At 49.8% G+C, this 23276-nt stretch overlaps 1 protein-coding gene across 3 annotated transcripts in view; it reads left to right on the forward strand.

Moving 5' to 3' along the window:
* Nucleotides 1-19414: 19414 nt before the first annotated feature.
* Nucleotides 19415-23276, forward strand: part of MYH14 (myosin heavy chain 14) — a 57885-nt gene continuing 54023 nt past the window's right edge. For 2 of the 3 annotated variants that reach the window (XM_080908915.1, XM_080908917.1), the window contains exon 1: nt 19415-19433. The gene's annotated coding sequence lies outside the window, so the exon portion shown is untranslated. Of the gene's footprint in view, nt 19434-21754; nt 21795-23276 lie in introns of those variants that run through there. The other variant, XM_080908916.1, reaches the window with a different exon arrangement.

Below are 23276 nucleotides of genomic sequence, written 5' to 3' on the forward strand. Positions count from 1 at the left end.
CCATTCACAGGGGAGGAGGGTTTTATAAGGGATCATCACTACCACCGAGCTGCTAAGAACATTCTAGAAAAAAAGGCTGCCAAACTATTTCTGCACACATAGGTATTGTTCTTCAGGCACTGTCTGCTTTTAAATTTAGAAAATAATAACTTTGTGTCTGTCCATGATGTGTGTGTATGTGTGTGTGTGTGTGTGTGTGTGTGTTCAGGCAGGGGCAAGGTGTATAGGGGGAGGGGTGACGTCAGAGGACACCTTTGTGGAATCTGTTTTTCCTTCCAATTGTACATAGCTTCCAGTTATCAAACTCAAGGCTCCAAGTTTGTGTGATAAACTGTAGGAAGCCACCGCATTCGCCATTACAAGATGGCGCTCAGCCCGTAGGGAGGAAGGCCAGTTTTGAGATAAACAACCTAAGTGCGCATGCACAACCTGCCTGTTTTGCTGAATCATGATGACTCCCAGTATGCTAATTAGGGCACACAGAATGCACCAATCAGGTGGTGACACAGTCCTCCTAAGCATATATAAGGAGGGCTGGTTTCTGGGCTCGGGGTCTTTCACAACTACAATCAAACCCGCAATAAACGCCTGTAGAAGGATCCTGTTATGTTATGGTGCATCTTTCTTGCTGGCGAGTTAGGCGATCGCTACAATAAACATCTTCATCCACTCAGCCATCTTGCTGCCCACCCCCTTGTTTTAAGACAAGAACTCTCACTCATTTGGAACTGGCTGAGTAGACTAGGCTGTCTGGCCAGTGTGCCCACAGATGCCCCGTCTCTGACTCCTCAGTGCTGGGATTACCAGCATATGCTTTGCATATGGGTGACTGGGATCAAACTCAGGTGCTTGGGCCACCGCCTTACAGAGTCATTATATCTGTTCCTTTTGCAACTCTTTAATAAGCTATAAACGGTATTGACTGAATGAGTGTGGCTGGGTGTCAATAAACCTTTATTGACACAAATATGTGATCCACCAGTTCTGGCCCTCGGGCTGTATGTAGCTTTAAGTGCAGAGAACACATGGTCAACGTAGATCTGTGACCCAGCTCTCCCTAGAGGCCTGGACGGGGGTTAGGAAGGGATCAGCATTGCAACTCTGTGAAAGCATTACTAAGACAAGTGACGGGTCTTTCCTTTCAATAAGTGGAAATATTGGAGACCAGGAGAGTTGATTTCCAACTGATGCTCATCAGATTCTTCCTTGGTACCCAGACCTGGAGTTACAGACAGTCAAAAGCTGTCATGTGGGTGCTGGGAACCCAACCTGGGTCCTTTGCGAGAGCAGCCAGTGTTCTTAACCGTTCCCACATCCAACTTTTTAAATATGGGATCCGGTGCCAATACTTTGCTGAGCTACCTTCCCTGTTCCCCAGCGGCACCACGCCCTTTAAGACAGAGTCTGGATATGCAGACCTGATTGGTCTGGGTGCCCCTGCAACATTAGACCCAAGAAAGGTTTTCCCTGAATGGTCTTCTCTGGCCGACTCTTAACTGGGTGGGCTGAACTGGAGAGCAGACAGCAGCGACAGTGGCCCAGTGCCATTGACAGTAACAGCAGAGGCAAGAGAGCATCTGAAGAAGTCCAGATAGCAGCCAGGGGCAGAGATCGGGAGCAGAGAGGGTGCACAGAAAAGGTGGAGACGGGGAAGCACAGGGGAAGCAGAAGGAAATCTGCACAAGCTGGGGAGATGGCTCAGTGGGTAAGAGTACCTGTGCGAACATGAGGACTTGAGTTCGAATCTCAGCATCTACCCACCCCACTCCACCCCAGAGCCAGGCATGGCTGTGCATGTGATTACAGATAAATACAGCACTGGGAACAGGGACAAGCGGGTTCTGGCAGCTCACTGGACAGCCAGCCTGACTATAATGGCAAACTTCCGGTTTAGCAAGAGCCTTTGTCTTGAAGGAGTAAGGTGGAGAGCCATAGAGAAAGACTGAAAGTCTGGGCACACACCTGAGTATATATGTGCAACACATACACACACACTCATACACACAGTACCCTTCTACTAGAAGGGTTCTAGGGCTCAGGGTCTTACCACCCTACCAAGAGCTTGATCTTCTGGGGCAGCAATTCAGTCCCACAGCAAACACCAAATATGCCTCAAGAGCTGCAGACCGGTCCTCTAGGCTGGCAGACACCAGGGAGCTGTAGTTCAATCCTGAAGGAACCACCAGGCTCACCAACCAGCCCAAGGCAAGGCCAAGAAAGCAGCAAGCTGCTGCAGGAACCTCACAAGCAGTTCTTGGGTCCGTTTCTCTCCATGGCAGCGTTACCACAAGTTAAGCTCAGCAATGCTACGTAAGGTGAACCAACGCATTCGCGTCTTTAGCGAAGAATAGCGGGACCGAGCGAACCAAACCCAGGCTCAGTCTCTCGCTGTCTGTGGGGTCAGATTTATACTCCCTCATCACGAGTCCTTTCACGTGGCTGCTTTATCAAAATACCCTTTCACCTGTGTCTGCTTCAGGAAAACAGTGCTTGCTAGGCTGAGGCAGGAGGATAGCTTCAACTTTCCGTACGGGGTAGGCTACCTATTGAGCAGCAGTGTTCACTGACTTCTGATTGGACGAGATCCTTCCCAGCATTCCTGCTAACCACAGAATAATGTTGCTGAGCAGTGATGTGACTCTGAGGGGGAAGGAGCCTGCCATCAAGGTTGACCCAGGTTTGATCCCCCAAACTCCCTCTAGTTGTCCCCTGACCTCCTCTTGTTTGACATGTGTGTCCCTTCCCAACAACTAAATATAAAATGTTTTTACACTTTATTAACTCTTCAGATGGTGCCGCATCATTGGCAGGTGGCATCAGGAGGCTGTTGTCCCCAGCAGGTCCCATTCCTGTGACATCATCTCAGTCACTTACTAACAGACCCAAGTACCCAGCAGCTCCTCTGCAGCAGGTTTTCCACACACGGCTCACTAATGCAAATAATAAAGTGTTGTTTGGGTTTTTTGGTTTTTTTTTTTTTTTTTTTTTTCCTCAACACACATTTAACAAGGACAGCGCTTGGTAACCAGGAGTTAATGACCAATGTTCATGGGATAATGACAGCCCTGGGTTGAGAAATTGCAAACGTGGGAGGTGATAGTTTAGTGGGCGTGAAGGCACCAGATTATGGGGAAAGGTGGCAGGGCCTAGAGGTTTCAAAGTTCCATTGCTCTTTCAGATTTATTTATTTTTATTTTATGTGTCTGTGTTTTGCCTGCACATATGTCTGTGCACCATGTGCATGCAGTACTCACCAAGGCCAGAAGAGGGCATCAGATCTCAAGGGATTGCAGTTGCAGATGTGTGAGCTACCATGTGGTTGCTGGGAATTGAACTCAGGACCTCTGGAAGAGCAGTCAGTGCTCTCAACCGCTGAGCCACCTCTCCAGCCCCGCAGTATACCTTTTTATAAAACACCCATACACAGAATTTGACCGGTTGGTGGTGGCGTACATCTTTAATCTCAGTACTTGGGAAGCAGAGGCTGGGGGACTCGATCTCTGCGAGTTAGAAGTCAGTATGGTCTACAATGTGAGTTCCAGGACAGCCAGGGCTGTTACACAGCAAAGCCCTGCCTCAAAAACCAATAAGTAAGTAAGTAAATAAACAAATAGAAATAAATTTGGCTGTTTGAAAGGTGTTCAGTTGTGTTTGTTTATATTGCAGCTGATATGATTGTTCCGTGGGTAAAGGTTCCTGCTGCCAAGCCCAGAAACCCGAGTTCTGTCCTTGGATCCCACAAGGCGGAAGGAAAGGACAACTCCACAAGTTGTCCCCTGACCTCCACGTGTTTTCTGGTATGTGTGCCTCCCCCAAGCCCCCTTCTACATGAATAGAAATGAATAAATTTGAACAACGTTTAAAATAAATAACATTTAAAATATGTTCATTTATTTGTAAAAACAAAAACAAAAACAAGATGGCACGGGGCACCTTGCAAGACTGTCCCCTTTTGCTAGGTGGAAGGAAACTCAGGCCGAGCTCCTAACTGAACATTTTAAAAGACGCCGCCACCTACCTCAGCGACCTGCCCGCTGTTTTCCTTGACACAGGCTGACACGGCCCCTCCCTCTGTGGCATTTCCAGCCTCCAGAGAAGTAGCTGGCACACAGGTGACAAACCACAACTGTGAAAGAAATTCACACTTTAGCAGGGGCTGCTTAGACTGGGAAGACAGCTCAGTTGGTCAACCCCATAAAAACCTGGTTCAGAACCCTAGGACTCGCAAAAAGGCAGGGCATAGCAGTGTATGCATGTAATTCCAATGCTGATGAACGGAGACAGGGGGATAGCTAGGACTTATTGGCTAGCCTAGTTGAATTAGTGCCCCTGCCTCAAATACCAACGTTGAGAAGTACTGAGGGAAACACCCAGGGTTAACCTTTTCCCCACCATGGACACACATACAAATATACATTTAATTTTTTTATGTATATTTGGATTTTGAGATAGGGTCTCCTTATGTTGCCCAAGCTGGACTCAAACTTACAGTAGTCCTCCTGCCTCAGACACTTAAGTGCTCATGTGTGAGGTCTGAGCAGTAGGCACCATTTATACATTAAAAAAAAAAAAATGTTAGCATGTAGTCATTAGAAAGCTATGAGTTCAAATCCCAGGCATGATTGCTTAGTTGGTTTTCTGTGCCGCCATTAACTTTCTTGTTACATGTATCTAAGTACCTGCTTTGTGTTAGGCCCTGTCCAGGATAGGGTGGCTCCGAGAGCTGAGAATTTTCCCTGTCAGGGGTGGTGGTGCACACCTTTAACCCCAACATCTAGGAGGCAGAGGCAGGTGGGTCTCTGAATGTAGGGTCAGCCTGGTCTACATAGACAGTTCCAGGCCAACTAGGGTTACACAGTGAGGCCTTCTGGGAGGTCACGCTTCTGTAAGGAAGCCTGGCAGGTGTCGGGAACTTACAGCAAAGAGGCTGACACATGATCCGGGGCTTGGTGCAGATGTTCAGAAGAGTCATGGCGGGGGCTTCTTGGGGAGGTGCAGGTGGGTGCTGCAGGTTGAAGGGAGGAGAAAGAGTCCGGCAAAGGTAACTGCTTCTGTAGAGATGAGCATGTTCCCCGTACCAGGAGAAAGAGCCAGGGTTGTGCTGGGTACTGGGGAACCATAGGAGGCTGGATCCAGGAGGTAGGATCAATCCTGGGTATAGAAAGACTTGGGAACAGAGGCAGGAGGGATGAAACCAGATGGGAGAGTCTTGAAGTTGTGAGGCATGGGGAGAAGACAGTAGCCCGCATACTTAGTTATCCCGGGTGTGCAGGGAAGAGAGGGCAGGGGCTGGGCAGGGAAGAGAGGGCAGGGGCTGGGCAGGGAAGAGAGGGCAGGGGCTGGGCAGGGAAGAGAGGGCAGAAAGCACCGTGCAAGCTTAATTCCACCCCACCGACTGTGGAGATGACACTGGCGTTAAGAAGAATGGCCAGGTTCCTATCTCAACAGGAGCACAGGCTTCAGAAAGATTGTCCTAGGGGTGGCTGGGGCCCAGGTCCAGCGCTGAAATGGTTAATGCCTCTGTGGTCTGCAGAAGAGGGGGCTGTTTAGTAAACACTCATTGCTGGGCAGGCAACCATCTCTACCCTAGCCAGTTAATCTTCTCCATTGGGAGGAAGGCAGTGTTTTCCTGTAAATATTCATCTCACTGCAAGGACAGCTCCCCCCCCCCCCCCCCCCCGCCCCTGTCCCCAAGACTTGTAGAATAACCCATGCGAATGGACATGTAGATATCCGTTCTGCCGACATGGTAGCCACCAGCCTTGAGGGGCTCTGCGTGACTTACCAATGGCTGATTAGACTGGGGACTATCAATCCAGACCCCTCCCCCAGCCAGGCCTCACACTAGGAAGGAGCCACAGGCAGCTGGAACCAGGGACAACTCAGCACCGTTTCCCCCTGTGTCTGGCTGATACCGTGTATGGTCTGCTATATATTTGATAATTATACACCCACCTTATCCACACACCCCACCTGCATTCCATCCAGAACCCTGGATCTTCTAGAGGCCCTAGGGATGCCCGCCATTGTGCCAAGCCACAGGGAGCCCAAGGCAGGGTACACTTGAGGTGGGCACGAACAGACACAAGACTCTAAGCTGAGCAGTCTGAGAAGGCTTCCTGAAGGAGGGGGCCTGCAGGGTCTTCCCAAAGCTCTGAGGTGGATCTCAATACAAATGAAGTTGGGGATGTGGCTCAGTGGATGGAGCACTTGTCATCCTGACACGTGGGAAGTAGAGACCGGAGGATTGAAAGTTCAAGGCCACCCTCAGCTGACAACCTTAGGCAATGAGACCTGAGCAAGGCAAATGCTAGGACAACCTGAGCTACACGAGACCCTGTCTCGGAAACAGAAACAAAGGAAGGGCTAGGGAGGTAGCTCAGTGTGGACATGGTTTTCAGTGCCTAGAACCAGATGTGGACGGATCAATTAGCATTTGACAGCTCTATTTGATGGATGCATCTTTAATTCCTTCTGCCAACTGGGAAACCCGAGGCACAGGTAGATTCCTGTCTTCAACAAGTCCCTTCCGTGGCAGGAAGGATGACAGTCAATCCACTGCTTCTGTGGCATAGTGGGAACAGGAGAAGGACTGGAGTCTGGAACGCATCTGAGCAGGGCTCTGTGGTGGGGAGGGAGCAGGCGCAGGTCCATGGGTGCAGCTCCCCATCGATGGCCCAACTCACTTTCTTCCCCTGTTGCTTATGAGCCACGCCCCCAGCCCCTCACCGGGGAATTCTAGACAGGGGCTCTACCACTGAGCCACACTCCCAGCCCCTCACTGGGGGATTCTAGGCAGGGGCTCTACCACTGAGCCACGCCCCTAGCCCCTCACTGGGGAATTCTAGACAGGGGCTCTACCACTGAGCCACACCCCCAGCCCCCTCACTGGGGAATTCTAGGCAGGGGCTCTACCACTGAGCCACGCCCTAACCCCTTACTGTAGTACCCAGTTGGGTGGTCTACTGCTGAACCAAGCCCTAAGCCTTTATACTCTCTATTTTGAGACAAAGCTTCACTAAGTTGCCCTGGACTTTAATCCTCTCTGTAGCCCAGTCAGGGGTTAAACTTATGACGCTCCTGCGTCAGCTTCCCAAGTAGCTGGGATGTCATCGTCATCCTTTGACACACGGTCCACCTGTGACTGTTTGCCCCTGGAAACTGGTGAGCAAAGCTTGTTTATTTATGTTTCTGAGATAAGGTCTGGTTGTCCATGCTGATCTCAACTTATTCTGAGGACCGAGGCTTTAGAGTCTTCATTCTTCCGAGTGCTGTGGTCACAGATGTGCACCTCACATGTGACATAGATTTTATAGTGTCACATCCCCAAGGAGCTGAACCTAAGCTGGCTCCTCATCCTCAAGGCTTCTTCAACAGTGCTGCCATATCCTCCTCCACAGTCCTCCTGCACACAGTCCTCCTGCACACAGTCCTCCTGCACACAGTCCTCCTGCACACAGTCCTCCTGCACACAGTCCTCCTGCACACAGTCCTCCTGCACACAGTCCTCCTGCACACAGTCCTCCTGCACACAGTCCTCCTGCACACAGTCCTCCTGCACAGAGTCCTGCACACAGTCCTCCTGCACAGAGTCCTCCTCAGAGTCCTCCTGCAGTTGTTTAGAAGTGGCATTGCTGTGTCCCGGGACACGCACATAGTTCGTGCTCTCCTTTGCTCTCATTGTTTATGGTAGATTTTGAAACCTTAGCAACATTCCAACCCGAGAGAAGGGTGGAGGAGGGGACAGGCAGCCCCAAGGGCCAACAGTCCACAGGGTGTCCCAGAGACATGCAGGACAGGTGAGACTTCAGGAACCTCTCCAGGATGATTGGCCCAATGACTGCTCTAGTTTCCTCTTTTCTCCCTCAGAAGGAGACCACACTGTGGGCAGCAGTTAAACAACACCTATAGAGATCATAACTGCCTATGCTCTTTGGCTGAATGTTCTTCTCATTTCTTGTATAAGACATAGGAAATGGGGTGTTTACCATATTGCCATCTGTAAAGGAAAAGGAATGTGCAAAAGCCACACCCAGCTCCTCCCAGGTGAGAGGTACAGATAGAGAGAGGGACGGTAGCCACGGAGTACTATGCAGCAGAGGGGGTGTGCGGTGTGTGTGTGTGGGGGGGCGAGATGAAGACGTTTAAAACGTTCCTGGAAAACCAGGTGGTGGTGGCACACACCTTTAATCCCAGCACTCGGGAGGCAGAGGCTGGCGGGTCTCTGTGAGTTTGTGGTCAGCCTGGTCTACAGAGTGAGTTCCCAGACAGCCAGAGCTACACAGAGCAACTCTGTCTCAAAAAAAAAAAAAAAAAAAAAGCATGTTACTAAACAGGGAGAACAAACTAGAATTCCTCATGCTAAAAGTACTATTTCATAGGTAGGAGGGAAGGGTCACTATATACATGTATGTTCTGTTTCCCAGAACAAAAATGCCAAGGAAGGCTGAGGAGATGCCTTGGTCTCTACAGAACTTGCCACAAACACACAAGGACTCTATCCTCAGGACACAGGGACAAAAGCTGGGTGTGGCAGTTTGTGCCTGCAGTTCCGGTGCTGGTGAGCAGAGACAGCCATGAGGGCTCCATGGTCATTTGGACATGCCTAATCAGGAAACTAAACTCCTCATTCAGAGACGTCCTGTTACAACTCAACAAAACAAAACAAAAACCAAGATCCAGGGCTGGAGAGCCGGCTCCGTGGTTAAGAGCACTGACTGCTCTTGCAGAGGACCTGAGTTCAGTTCCCAGCAGCCACATGGTGGCTACAACCATCAGTAACAGAATCTGATACCTTCTTTTAGTGTTTCTAAAGACAGTGACAGTGTACTTATATATATATATATGAAATAAATAAATAAATCCTTTTAAAAAAGGAAGGAAGAAAGAAAGAGAAACTGCCACAGAGACCACTGAACTGACTTTATTGTTAGCTTTAATCGTCAACTTGACACAACCTAGAATCCCCCTAGGAAGAAAGTCTTCATGAGAGTCTGTCTACCTTGCGTTGGCTTGTGGGATTATTTGTGTGGGACTATCCTTATTAGGTTAACTGAGGTGGGAAGACCCAGCCCACTGTGGGCAGCACCATTCCCTAGGAAGCCAACTCTAAACTGTAAAAAAGTAGGCATGGATGAGCAAGAGAGCATTTGCATCTGTTTCTGCCCCTAACTAGTAAAAACATCCTGACAAAAACAAAACAAAACAAAAACCATAGGTATTTTACTTAACAATCCCAAGTTACAGCCCACTATTTTGGAGAAGCTGAGTTAGGAACTCAAGCAGATAATCACATTGATCCACAGACAAAAGCAGAGAGAAATGAACCCATGCTGCTTGCTTGTTTATGAGTACCCAGCTTTCATCACTCATACAATTCAGGGTTCCCTGCCTAGGGAATAGTGCCCCCCACAGTGGGCAGGTCTTCCTGAATTAAGTAACAAGCATAACAATCCCCTGCAGACCAACCTGCTCTGGACACTCAACCGAGGCTCTCTTCCCGGGTGATTCTAGCTTGTGATTATGAACTAAGCATCGCATAATGTTAAAGTGTGACTTGAATGAACCAAGAGTGAGCCACAGGGATGCCTGGGAGAGGATGTATTCCAGGGCAGGAATGGGCCTATGGAAGGACCCGTGTGTGTGTGTGTGTGTGTGTGTGTGTGTGTGTGTGTGTGTGTGTAGGAACTACAAAGAGGCCTGTGTACTCACAGCAGAGCCACTGAGGGGGACAATGGCAGAGGGAAACTTGAAGATGACAGTGGGCCATGTCAGACTGAAGGCTCTGAGCATGCCCGAGGCACCCGCAGGACTCGGTCATTAGTGTGTCAGGCAACTTGGGTTCCAACAGGACACTCGGACTGCCATGTAGGGAGCAGACATGGTCAAAGGCAGGTGCAGGAGGTGATGGTGGCCTGGAGGACAGATGACAAGTGACAAGCAGGGCCCGGGTGGTGACATGGTGAAGGTCAATGTGCAGTAATGTAGATGTACTAAGAGACATCCATCGGATAGGAAGGGTCTCTGATCCTTGTCTATTGCTATAAGAAATGGTCAGAGGCCAGGCGAATCAGACAGAAGGGTTTTCTTCTTCATGTGGTTCTGGAAGACTGGAAGCCCAGTTCTGAGGTTCTGTTTCAGTGATGCCGTTGCACTATGGGGTACAGCGCTCCACACGGGAGCCAAAGCATGCTGGAAAAGAGCTTGTGTTTATTGTAGCCTACGTGGGATAGCCTGCTCTTTCAAGTTGACTCCAGGATGTCCAATCTGGAGAAATGGCCAACTCACAGAATACATGATTTACTCCAAGATAATTATCCAAACTCTCACAATAAGTAGTTTTTATGTAGGATAATTAGTTCGCTGCGAAGATGACTTATCTGCCCCAAGATTATCAGCCTACATGATCCATATATACACAGTCTGCTCGGAGGATAATCGGCCTTACTCCTTTGATCAGTATGATCCTGAGATAAACGGCCTAGCGTCTCTACAATTAGTACACTTTAGCGATAGTGTGTTCTTCTGGGGTAGCTGGCGTGCCTGCGGAATGGTTTGCTTAAGTGATACCCTTGCTCTCAAGGTGCCTTCTGACTAGCCTCATCTACAGAGTGAGCTCCGGGACAGCCAGGGCTACACAGAGAGACCCTGTCTTGAGAAACAAACAAACCGAGTAAGTAAGCTTCAGCCTGCGTTTTGGGGATAATGAAACCATAGCATTCAGGAGTGTGAGAAAAGGTAGATTCAGTGACCAGTGCTGTTCATCTGGCCCCTCTGGGCAGTGTTCCGGGGAGCCAGGATTGTATACTCACAGACACAGCCATCAAATGCTCTGGGTTATTGCCTCTAAGGGCAGAGCTAGTAGGGTTTTGGGACTCCCTGGTTGCTATGCCAACCCGGCCACTTCACCTATGGAGGTTGGTGCAAATCTTGTGCTCCACCAACATCCTGGCCTCCTGTGATGTGAGACTTCAGGCACCAGCCTGGGGCAGCTGTGAGCTCCCAGGGAGCTAGCTCCAGGGTATGAAATATTTAAGACAGTCTGCACTCAGGATCTCCTGGTACAGAATGGCTTTCACCAGCTTGCTCTGCCTCGGGAAGTAAACACTCAAGGAATCCACACCAAAGTACTATCAGAGTTGAGAAACCGGATGGACACGGGGAGCGTCACACAGTGGCGGCTGGGTTGCCTCATCGACTGGGGAGATTTGTTTCTGTTTTCCTTTTTGTTTGTCTGATTTTTTGACGCTACTCTGTTTACCAGTACTGGCTTGGGACTTTTGGTCCTTCTGCCTCCTGAATTTGGGGACTGAAGGTTTTCACCTCTGTCGCAGGCTCACACCATGGGGCTGCGAGGATGTGGCTTCAGATCCTTCAGCACCCAGGAACCCCCCAGCCTGTTATTCCAGAGCCTGGGAGATGGAGGCAGGAGGATCAGAACTTCAAGGTCACCCTACATTGCAAGTTCGAGGTCAGCCTATTCTACATGAGATCTATCTCCTTAAACCAAACCAGTTGCCCAGGCAGTGATGGTCCACACCTTTGATCCCAGAGCTCGAGAGGCAGAGAGGCGTGTGGTTCTGGGTCTGAGACCTGCTGGGTCTATAGAGCAAATTCCAGGACTTCCAGGACTACACAGAGAAACCTGTTTTTAAAATCTCCAACAACAACAATAAAAATAAAAACATAAGACTAGTCAAACCATAAAATGAGAGCTGGGCAAGGGGCATCAGATCCTGGGGAGGGGGGATGAGCAGGCACTTAGGGAAGACCCCCCCACCTCCCAAGAAAGGCCCCCACTAGGTGGAGAACGCAAGCACAGAGGCGCTGAGCAGGCCAGAAGCCTGGTGTGCGTGTGGAGAAAACTAGAGGCCAGTGGGGCTAAAGCAGGGTTTGTGTTCGAGTTTGCTCTCTGTTGCCGTGAAAAACAACAACAGAACCAATGTGGGAGAAGAAAGGGTTTAGTAGGCTTACAGTCCTGTGTCCCAGGATATCTATCTTGCAGGGAAATCAGGGCAGGAAGTCAACGCAGGAACCTGGAGGCAGGAGCTGACACACAGGGCATGGAGGGGCTCTGCCCACTGGTTCTGCTTTGCTCATCCTGACTTCTTTTTAATATTATTTCTTTAATGTATATAGGTACACTGTCGCTGTCTCCAGACACTCCAGAAGAGGGCATCGGATTCCATTCCAGATGGTTGTGAGCCACCATGTGGTTGCTGGGAATTGAATTCAGGATCTCTGGAAGAGCGGTCAGTGCTCTTAACCACTGAGCCATTTCTTCTTATACAACCGTGACTTCTTATACAACCCAGGATCACCTGCCCAATGGTGGCACCACCCACTGTGAGCTGGGCCTTGTAAGAGCAGTCATTAATCAAGAACATGCCCCGCAGAACTGAAGTCCTCTTTTCTCAGGAGGCTCAAGTTGACAAGAACTACCCAAAATAGGGAGGTGAGGCCAGAGAAGGTGAGGAGGACTCCAGTGAAACCCTGCTTGTCCTCGAAGTGTGGCCAGATGGTCCCTTAGATATACATCCAGAGTGAGAGAGATGAGCAGGATGTGGCCAGGGGTGACCTGCATCCTGACACCTCCCAGATTAACAAATCTTTATGCTTGCCATCTTCTGGGAGACCAAGACTGGGCTTTCCAGCCTTCAGCCCGAGGGCCACAGTCATCCTGTGTATGCGAATAAAGCTTTATTAGGACATGAACTCATTCATGTATTCACCAGACGGTTATAGCCCAGACCTCGGCTAATCTGGGGAGGCTCTAATATCTTGCTTTATGCAGGAAATCTAGCGAGCCCCAAATGGGAGCAACGCCCAGAACACAGTAGGCACTCTAAATATTTCTCTTTGCAGAACAGGGCCTGCCACTTGTCCCAGAATCACAGGAGGCTGCCAACTCTCTCTGGTCCTGGGGCTACTTCCGGTCTCGAGTCACGTGGACCAGAACAACAGCCAACAACAGAACAACCGCGACCAAAATTAATGCTGGCATTATCTGAGCCTTTGCCTCGGAGAACATTCACAGGCGGAATTACAAGCTCACCCTTTGCTCTGTGGAGTCCAAAGTCCCCCGTTTTGTTTTGTTTTGTCTTGTCTTTTTGCGCTCACTCAAAACTTTTGCGCCACGAGGCATCCCATCTACCTCCGACTCCTCGTCTTTTCTCCTTTCCGCTCCAGATTCTGGGTGGGGGTGGGGCTCAGCCAGTTCATGAATCTAATTATACGTTTCAGTTTCAAAATTAAAATTTGAAGGGGGTGGGTGAATTGGGATATTTTCAGAAATTTGTGGAACGTGTTTGTGTCATGGTTTTTCTGCGGTCTTTCCCTGCAGAGATTGACTCCCTGCTCTCCCCCCCCCACCACCACCATGTTCGTCCCTGAAGGAAATTCAGGTTCTCAGACTAGGCACACGCTTTTCCTCGATGAACTGTTCCACTGGCTCTTCTCTTCATTTGTTGAGACGGGGCCTCTCGCTGAATCTGGCTCATGTCACTTTAGCTCGCCTGACTGACTAACTAGTGAGCCCTGGGGACCCTCCTGCCTTTGCCTGCCCAGGGGTTACCAGCTCACATCCCTGCACCTGGCTTGTTACGTGGGGAATAGGGTGGGGTTGGGGGTGGGGAATGGGGTGGAGGTGGGGTGGGAGGGGGTGGGGAATAGGGTAGGGGTGGGGGTGGAGGTGGGGGGAGAGAAGGGACTGAAAACTCCCTTCTTTGTGTTTGCTCAGCGAGCACTTTACTGACTGAGCCATCTTTGCAGCTTTTTTCTTTTTAGTTGAGACAGGGTCTCACTATGTAACTGACTGTCCCAGACCTTACTATGTAAACCAGGCTAGCCTCAAACTCACAGAGATCTGCCTGCCACTGCCTCCCGAGTACTGGGACTAAAAGTGTGCTCCACCACCGCCTGGCCTTTCTTTTTAGGGACACTATCTCACATAGCCCAGGTTGACCCAGCACTTCCGGTAAGCCCAGCTTGGCCTTGACCTGAAGGCCTTCCTGCATCCACTTCTCCAGTGCTGGAATTGCCACGCCCGAACCCCTTCTACTTTTTGTGTTATATTCAGGGACACATACCATGTCTGAGTATTATTTGTAATATATCTTAATCTGGAGTACACCTGTGAGATAAAAGATGCAATATTTGTCTTTTCGAAACCGTCTGAGATCTTTCAACGCGATGTGCCATCGGTCCTATCTGTCTTCCCAGAGAGAACATGACTCCTCTTCTCAGCCTAATAAAGTTCCATTGTGTGTGCACCACATTCTCTATTCATCTGTTGCTGGACGTCTCGGCCGTTTCCACTTCCTGGTTCTCGTGAATAGAGAGGCAGTGAGCGAGGGTGAGCAGGTGTGTCTACGGTATAACACCTCAGCGTGCTTTAGGTGCCCTTCCACACGTGGAGAAACTGCTTGTGCGGTACTTCTGTTTTTGGTTTAGTTTTAATAATGTAAAAATAAATAAAGATACTATCTTAAGTGCATGGTTATTTTTGAGGGGCATCCGTGTTTCACCTGCATAAGTAAAATTACGTTATTATTTTATGCCTTTTACCTGTATGTATATATGTATATATGTATATATGTATGTGTATATGTATGTGTATGTATATATGTATGTATGTATATATGTATGTATGTATATATGTATGTGTGTATGTATGTATATATGTATATATGTATGTGTATGTATATATGTATGTATGTATATATGTATGTGTGTATGTATATATGTATGTATGTATATATGTATGTATGTGTGTATATATGTATGTATGTATATATGTATGTATGTATATATGTATGTATGTATGTATGTATATATGTATGTGTGTATGTATGTATATATGTATATATGTATATATGTATGTGTGTATGTATGTATGTATGTATGATGTATGTATGTATGAATGTATATATGTATGTATGTATATATGTATGTGTATATATGTGTATGTATGTATATATGTATGTATGTATATATGTATGTATGTATGTATGTATGTGTATATTATGTGTATGTATATGTATGTATATATGTATATATGTATGTGTGTATGTATGTATATATGTATATATGTATGTGTGTATGTATGTATGCATGTATGTATATATGTATGTATGTATGTGTGTATGTATGTATGCCCATGTCATGTGTTCATGCCTGGTGCCTGCAGAGACCAGAAGAATGTATTGACTGTGCCCCAGAACTGAAGTTGCAGATGGTCGTGTGCATTTTTACCGAGGCTGCAATAAAACCGCGGTTTACTACAGAGCAGCTAGTGATCTTTACCTCTAGGCTATCTCTCTTGCCTGTGGTTTTTGTTTTGCTTTTCAGATTTATTTTTTTAAAATATGGGAGCCAGGCATAATAATGCACACCTTTAATCCAAGCAAAGGCAGGTGGGTCTCTGTGAGTTTGGAGCCAATTTGGTCGGTATTAAAAAATTCTAGAGCAATTATGGCTACATTCACAGACCCTGTCTCCAAAAAATCGAAACAAAATGTTACGTGTATGTGTGTGCGCATCCCTGTATTTATGTGCACCAGGCCACTGCAGCCCCCTTAAAGGCCAGTAGAGGGCGTTAGATAACCTGGCCAGCAGTTATAGGTGTTTGTGAGCTGGAACCCAATCTCAGCAAGAGTAGCCATCATCTGAACAGCTGAGCTATCTTTCCAGTTCCAGGTTTTGTTTTGTTTTGTTTTTAAGCATTTTGGGGGCAGAAGAGAAAATTTGGTGGCTAAGAGCATGCACCACGGAGCCGAAGAGGTGGCTCAGTGGTTAGAGCACTGACTGCCCTTCCAGAGGCCTCGAGTTCAATTCCCAGCAACCACATGGTGGCTCACAACCATCTGTAATGGGATCTGATGCCTTCTTCTGGTGTGTCTGAAAAATGGCAACAGTATACTCATATATAAAATAAATAAATCTTTTTTTACAAAGAAAAAGAAGACAAGTTTCATATTTAAAACAAACAAACAAACAAACATGTACCACTCTTGTAGAAGACCCAACAATCATTTGTAACCCTAATGTCAGGACAGCCATGCTGTCTTTTGGCCTTCACAGGTACTGTACAAATGTGCTGCAGATACACACCCATACACATACACTAAAACCATGCACGAGCACGTGTCTGTTACAAGCAGGTGGGTGCACATCGAAGCAGAGACGCTCCTGGGTCCAGGACAGATGTCAGCTTTTGATGCTAGGGTTCTAGGCGGTTGTGAGCTGCCTGATGTGGGGGCTGGGAGTTGAACTTGGGTCATCCAGAAAAGCAGCCAGTGCTCTTAATCACTGAGCCATCTCCCCAGCTGTCCTTAGTTTAAAAAATATGTTTATAAGCCAAGCAGTGGTGGCACAAGCCTTTAATCCCAGCACTTTGGAGGTAGAGGCAGGTGGATCTCTGAGGTAAGGCCAGCTTGGTCTACAGAGTGAGTTCCAGGATAGCCAGGGCTACACAGGGAAACCCTGTCTCAGAAAACTGAAAGAAAAAAAAAAAAGGTGTCTATTATTAGTGGGGAAGAATGTTTGTGCAGGACAGCCACAGCCACAGTGGATGTGTTCAGTGCAGAGACCAACTTTCAGGGGTTTGTTGTTTTACCGTGGGTAAGTAGGCTTGCCAGTAAGCGCTTTTCCCACCAGAGTATTCCTGCCCCCTCCCTGTGTGTGCGTGTGTGTGTGTGTGTGTGCGTGTGTGTGTGTGCGCGCGCGCGCACATGAGTGGAGTGCATGTTGCTATGGCAACCTGTAGAGGTCAGAGGACAGCGTGGGGAGCTAGTTCTCTCCTTCCACCACGTGGGTCCCAGGGATGGAGCTCTGGCCTTGATGCCATCTCAGTCCTCATTTGTTTTTCTGACAAGGCTTCGGTGTGTAGCCCTGTCTGGTCCAGAACTCACTATGTAGACCAGCTGGTCCCACTGTGATGGTCCTCCACAGCTTTTGCCTCCTGGTGTGGGGCCAGGGGTTGAACTCAACATGTGGGGTTTGATAGCAAGCGCTTTCTGCTGGCAAATCGTTTTGCTGGCTTGGTGTTTGTTTGTTTTAAAGATTTATTTATTTATTACATATGAGCACACTTCAGCTGTCTTCAGACACACCAAAAGAGGGCATCGGATCCCATTACAGATGTCTGTGAGCCACCACGTGGTTGCTGGGATTTGAACTCAGGACCTCTGGAAGAGCAGCTGGTGTTCTTAACCACTGAGCCTTCCCTCCAGCCCTTGGTCTTTGTTTCTTGATGAGGGCCATTCTGGCTGGGGCGATGTGGAATCTTGTACTCTGGACCTTGCTGTCTCTGCCTCCAAAATACTGGAATTCCAGGTGTCCGTCACTTGGCTCAGTTCGTGTGTCCTGGGGACCTAACCCAAGGCTTCGAGTGTGCCAGGCAAGCACTGTACCAACCGAGCCTCAGTCCTAGCCACAACCTTTCATTTTGGTGCATTATCTCAGGTCCTTGCTGGCTTCCCCACACCTTCCAGACTATTGCTCAGGTTCTGCAGACTCAGGTCACTCTGAAGGCTGGGATTAAGGAAGCTTTTATGTTCTATTTCTTTCTCTCTGGCCACACAGGTCTGGGTGTTTTATTCCCTGTACCAATGATTCTCCTATTTCAGCTTATCCACCCATGGGGAACCTCAGAAGGAGAAGACATGTTTCAGATCTCACCGAGGCAGCCGGGTCTCTGTGCTCATACCTGTAAAATTCGTGTGGGAGCGGGACCAAATGCACGGAGCTGGTGGGTCCGTGTTGTGGGATTTAACGCACAATGAGAGCTTAGAGCGGTGAGCATTCTCACTAAATATTAGCAGACATTACAGTGGTACAGGCTTACAGATCAAAGGAAATCCACAGCAAAACAAAGCCTGCTAAGCCTGGGTAGTGATGCATACCAGTCATTCCTACATTGGGAAGCCAAAGGCAGAGCAATCGATCGGATGTTCAGTCATTCCCCGTTATATAGGCAGCCTGATCTCCCCTTAGGATGAGCAAGCAGAACTAACTTTACCGGCCTCCGGAACCAGCCAGTAAAGACAGATGATGACAGTTCTGGTTGCTAGGTAGCTTTGGCCTTGATCGGGTTGGTGATATCGGTAGTTGGCTACAGACACCTGAGCTGTCATTTCCAAATGACCAACGCAGTGGCTCCGTGGCTAAGATCAAGGGCTGTTCTTCCAGAGGACTTGGGTTCAATTCCCAATACCCATATGGCAGCTCAGAATCATCTGTAATTCCAGTTGCAGGGGATCGGAGACCCTCTTCTGGCCCCCAACAGCACTGTATGCACACAGTACAGGTGGAGCGTGGCTATGTGCTGAGGGCCGTGGGGACTTCGGCGCTTATGTACTAACTGGTTTTTTTGCTCATAGATTTCTTTTTGCAGCAGTGTGATTTTGAACTCAGTGCTTTACAGCTCAAGTGCCCTATAGCTGAGCCACATCTTTTTGTACTTTGAGACGGTCACACACTACGTCTCTCAATCGCTTTGTTTAAACACATGACCCTAACTCATTACGGTCCTCCCGCCACAGCCTCCCAGTGCTAGGATGGTAGATGTGGTCTTCCAGATGAGGCTGGGGTTTTTGCTTTGTTTTCTGAGATAGGGTCTTCCATTTCAGAAATTCTAGGCCTGGAATCTTTACATAGCCTTAGGATGACCTTGAACTCCTGATCCTCCAGCCTTCAGCTCTCCAGGGCACGGATGATTCGTAGGTGCCACCACTCCTGTTTTACAAGCTGTTGGGGTGGAACCCAAGACTTCACTCATAGTAGGCAAACCTTCTACTGACCGTGCCCCAGCTCTGGCCCCAAGATAAGTTCCTAATCGCACCAAGTTCAAGGCTTTCGTGAAATTGTTTAGTGGAAAAGCTTCACACAGCTTCGAGCTCGATAAACGACGACTCCGACTCATGAAGTCGCCATATCCACCTGCATTGGGTCTGCTCTCGGTCTGCTGCACTCTACAAAAGCAGTTTCTTAATGTGTGTCCGCACGCTGGCTCCCGGGGGACCCAAGCATTCCGGCCTCCCGCCGCCCCCTACGGGTGTGCACAAAGGCAACCATTCATGCCTGTTTACAAAGCAGCCCATTCACCCGGTCCCCTTGAACCAGCAGTTGTTGGCCGCTCCCCGAGCCTCTCTATTGGTGCTTCCTCCTGGCCATCAGGTTCGGGCCCCGCCTACCGCCGCACACTCTCGGCCAGGTTCTTTTCCCACGCCTGGCACGCTTTGCCAACTTCTGATTGGCCTGGCGCGCCAACCGCTCTTTTTGATTGGGCAGCACTGATCCCCAGGGGCGGGGGCGGGGAGGGCCGCAGCAAGTGTTGATTGGTCTGTAGTGCCCACCTGTGGGCGGGGCCGTCCAACGCAGGCCCCGCCTCATTTTCTGTCCAGGCCGAGGCCTCTGGACCGCCCTGGGCGCCGGTGAGTGTCCGGGGGCCCTCCCCCCCGTGGTGCGCCCCAAGGGTTGGCCAGGGCCTGTCAGACCTGGGGAGGCTGGAGCCGGTGGGCTACAACGGGGGGTCCTGGAGAGGGGTGGGTCAAGACATTCACCCTGGGTGCAAGCGACCCCAGGGTCCGGGAGGGTTAAGGGGAGGGTTGCAGTAACCCAGCCCCAGTTCCCACCTTGTGCCAGGCAGCCGGGGTCATCTCTGAAGGCGTCACACGGTCTGTTCTGCAAAAGGGGAAACTGAGGCAGTGCTTGGGACGTTGCGTGATAGAACACCTGAGTCATGGTCTCCAGTCCCCAGCTCCCAGGACTGTCTACCGTGTCAGATGTCAGAGGAGGGAAAAGCTGTGGATCGGAGAGAGTGGGGTCGTGACACGCAGAGCCAGGGACGAGGAAGGGTGTGTTTGGATCGTGTCCCAGTTTGTTTTGGTTTGACTTGGTTTAGTTAGGTTTTTTTTTTTTTTTTTCTGAGATAGCTTCTGACCTCACTGTGTAGACGGAGCTGACCTCAACCCCCAACCCTGCTGCCTGAGCCTCTCAAGTGCTGCGCTGACTTTGGTGCGCCACCAAACCTAGCTAAGGCGCGTTGGCACACCCTCACAATGGACGTGGGCACTTTAACATATAACTTAACTCCTCTCCAGTGTAGGAGAATGGATTCGAGGTGGTTTGTGTGGTTTCCATTTCAGAGGGAGTGAAAGGTGAAGACTGGATCGAGGTGGGGAATGCAGGGACCGTGTGGCTTTTTTTTTTTTTTTTTTTTAAACATCATAATAGTAATCAGGAGTTCAAGACCAGCCTTAGTGACATGATGAGTTCCAGGTGAGCCTGGGCTACATAAGACCCTGTATCAGAAAAACAAAAAAGAAAACTAAATTGTTCTGTAAGCAATACCTCTTCAGTCACAAGTTTATTGTAGACATGACCACCCTATGTCTCCTCCTCCTCCTCAATTCACCCTTGAAGAGAAAACCCAAGCCTTTGAGGCTGGTATTGCGTTTTGACATCATGTCTGGGGACTGGGACATCCCACTTCCAGGGTTGAGGAAACAGATTTTTAAGATAACAAAACGATAAAGCAGAGACCTAAGTCCTTTTCCTCACATGACTTTTGTTGATTTCATGAGCCTCGATTCCTAGCGAAGAAAGCAGAGGTTCAGAAGGCTGGAGAGAGATTCGAACCCTAGGCGTGCTCAGTTCGGCTCTGTGCCAGACTTTCGCCTTTGCCCACGGTCGCCCATTTGGCAACAGGTTCTGTCTCTGCTGGCTGCCGTGCCAGGCCCCACCCCCGCCCAGCCTGGCAGGTGTCAGGAGACGTCAGAGCCCGATCCTGCCTCCTGACTGGAGAGGCCACACCTCTTGCTGGACCGCAGAGCCGGCCTCACCTAGGTGCTGGAGAGGATCTGGACTCGGAGGCCTCCCCATCTCTACTGCCGGGCGCCCAGGTAGCCTCGGGGTTCACGGTACAAAGGAGCTATGCCACAGGGCACTGGGTCAGGAGGAGAGGGGGTTAGGATCCAGGCTCCCGGAGCTAAAATGGGCCGGGTGCCCCAAGTCAGAGGGAAGAAGCTGAACATGGACCCCAGTGTCTGGGGGAGGAGGGCTGAGGTCTGGACTTCTGTGCCTCAGAGAGGAGGACTGAGGTCTGAACTTCTGAACTTGAAGGAGGAGGGCTGGGACCTGAACCCCTGGGTCCAAGGATAAAGGACTGGGGTCCTGACCAGTCTAGGTTTGAGGGAGGAGGCTGGGGTCAGTACCCCTGGGTATGTGGGAAGAGGTTGGGTCCTGAACCCCTGAGTCAGAGACAGAAGCTGGGGTCAGGACTTCTGGGCCTGAGGGAGGAGAACTGGGGTCAGGACCCCTCTGTATGAGGAAAGAAGTTGGGTCCTGAAGCCTTGAGTCTGAGAGAGAAGCTGGGGCAGGATGGGATCTCACCCATTAGCTGAGGTCATAAGCTTGGTGCTGCCCCAGCCTTTGCCCAGGCGGGCGGGGCCCTGGCTGCTTTCCTTCTCCACACAGCTCTGTCTGCTCCTCCCAGGTGCTCTCACCTGCCTAAGTGACACTAATGAGCCCAGGCACTGCATTCCTGCTGCCTGAGGGAGGGGTGTGTGGCTGGGGCTCAGCCAATTTCCCTAAACCCCACATCCCCGCTTCTAACCCATGGCTTCAGTGAGCCTCTTGGTAACGCCTGTGTTTAATGGAGACAGGGCTGGAGATTCCACTCTGCGTCTGAGGAAGCTGAGGCTGCTCTTAAGCTGTGGGGAACAGTGGGTCTGGGAGGCACAAAGCCACCAAACCCTTCCTGGTCAAAGGCTACAAGGCTGGAGAGGAAGCAGGTGGGTGGGGTGGGGTAAAGTCCCTGGGATGGGGCTTGGCTCTGGGGTGATATCTTTACCACACTGGAGCCTGGGGTGATCCTTGGCCCTTTGAGGCTGACCATCTGTAGAGCACAGGGGGACAAAGTGACTGGGAATCAGGCCACTGGTGCTGGTGGGTGTGAGGAGGGCGGAGAGGGGCCCAAGACAGAGGAGGTTTGCATGTGGGAGAGGCTCCTGGGGTAAGCTTGAGGGGACAAGATCTGGGAGGACACCCTTTGAACAAGCTGAGTGCTTGGATGGATGTCCGCAAGGGGTGTGTTGGAGGTGCTGTTGGTCTCGTGCACAGAGGTGACAATGGAAGAGAGAGACACAGGCGTCTTTAGGTGTTCTCTGGTCGGGGACAAGGCGGTGGGTCAGTAGGGGCTGCTTGCTATGGGAAGTTTTCTGTGGGATACTGGTCAACCCTGAAATTGCTGAGTTTCCTATTTAGTGGCCCTCAAAGTGAGGGGAGGGGCATGGACACCCTGACCACCTCCTGGGAGCTTCCTTAAAGAGCCTTGAGGCTTAGCTGGGTCCGTACCACAAGACCTGCTGCTGAAAGGCAGGGCCCCTGCGACTCGTGACAGGTTTCCAGAGCCTGGGCCCTGACAGGCCTCTGAGAATGTTGAATGAACATGAGAAAGAGAGAATGCATGAAGCCAGAGAGAGGACGGGGATTGGGCGATCAGCCTGTAATTATGGGGTAGGCAGGACCAGAGGTGCACAGAGAACTTGGCAACCAAACCATCAGCCATGCCCCACCTGGGCCCCATCTCAGAATGTAAACTGTGGTTGGCAACCTTTATTGAACTTGCTACCTCACCGCCTGCCTGCTTCTCATCTCGGCCGCAGACAGAGGGCACATTGCTGCCCAGGGCCTTTGCTTTGTACGCTTACCCCAGTAGCCTGCTGGTTGGAGTCACTCGGGTCTTTACTTTGAAAAGCAACACACTAGGGAAGAATTCTCCAGTCGGTCCAGTTAAAAATGTGAGCACAGCCCCAGCAAGGCCCTTGCCCTGCCCTAAGACCTCTGACAGCCATGTCTCACCATTTAAACCACAAACATGCTTATAACAATCTTCTTGCTCTGTTTTCTTGAGATTAGTATGGTACTGTCTGGTATAAACAGAGCACAAGTCAAGAGTGTATTTAAGTTTTCTAGTAGCCACATTTGGAGGTGGGCGTTGGAGAGGCGGCGGTGTGGTTAACAGCTCCAGCTGCTATTCCAGGGTATCTCAAATCTCAGCAACTACACGGAGGTGTAGAACCATATATGTTAACTACCAGTTCTAGGGAATCCCTCTTCTGGCCTCCACGGGTACTGGATGCATGTGGTATAAACATACATGCAGGAAGACACCCTTACACATCAGATATTTCCTTAAGTGGGGTGTAGAGACCACTGGGCGTTTTGTAGCGCTGACTGTTCTTGGAGAGAATGAAACCACATCACTCCGGTTC

The sequence above is a fragment of the Micromys minutus genome (assembly GCF_963924665.1).
Source record: "Micromys minutus genome assembly, chromosome: 32".
NCBI lineage: Eukaryota > Metazoa > Chordata > Mammalia > Rodentia > Muridae > Micromys > Micromys minutus.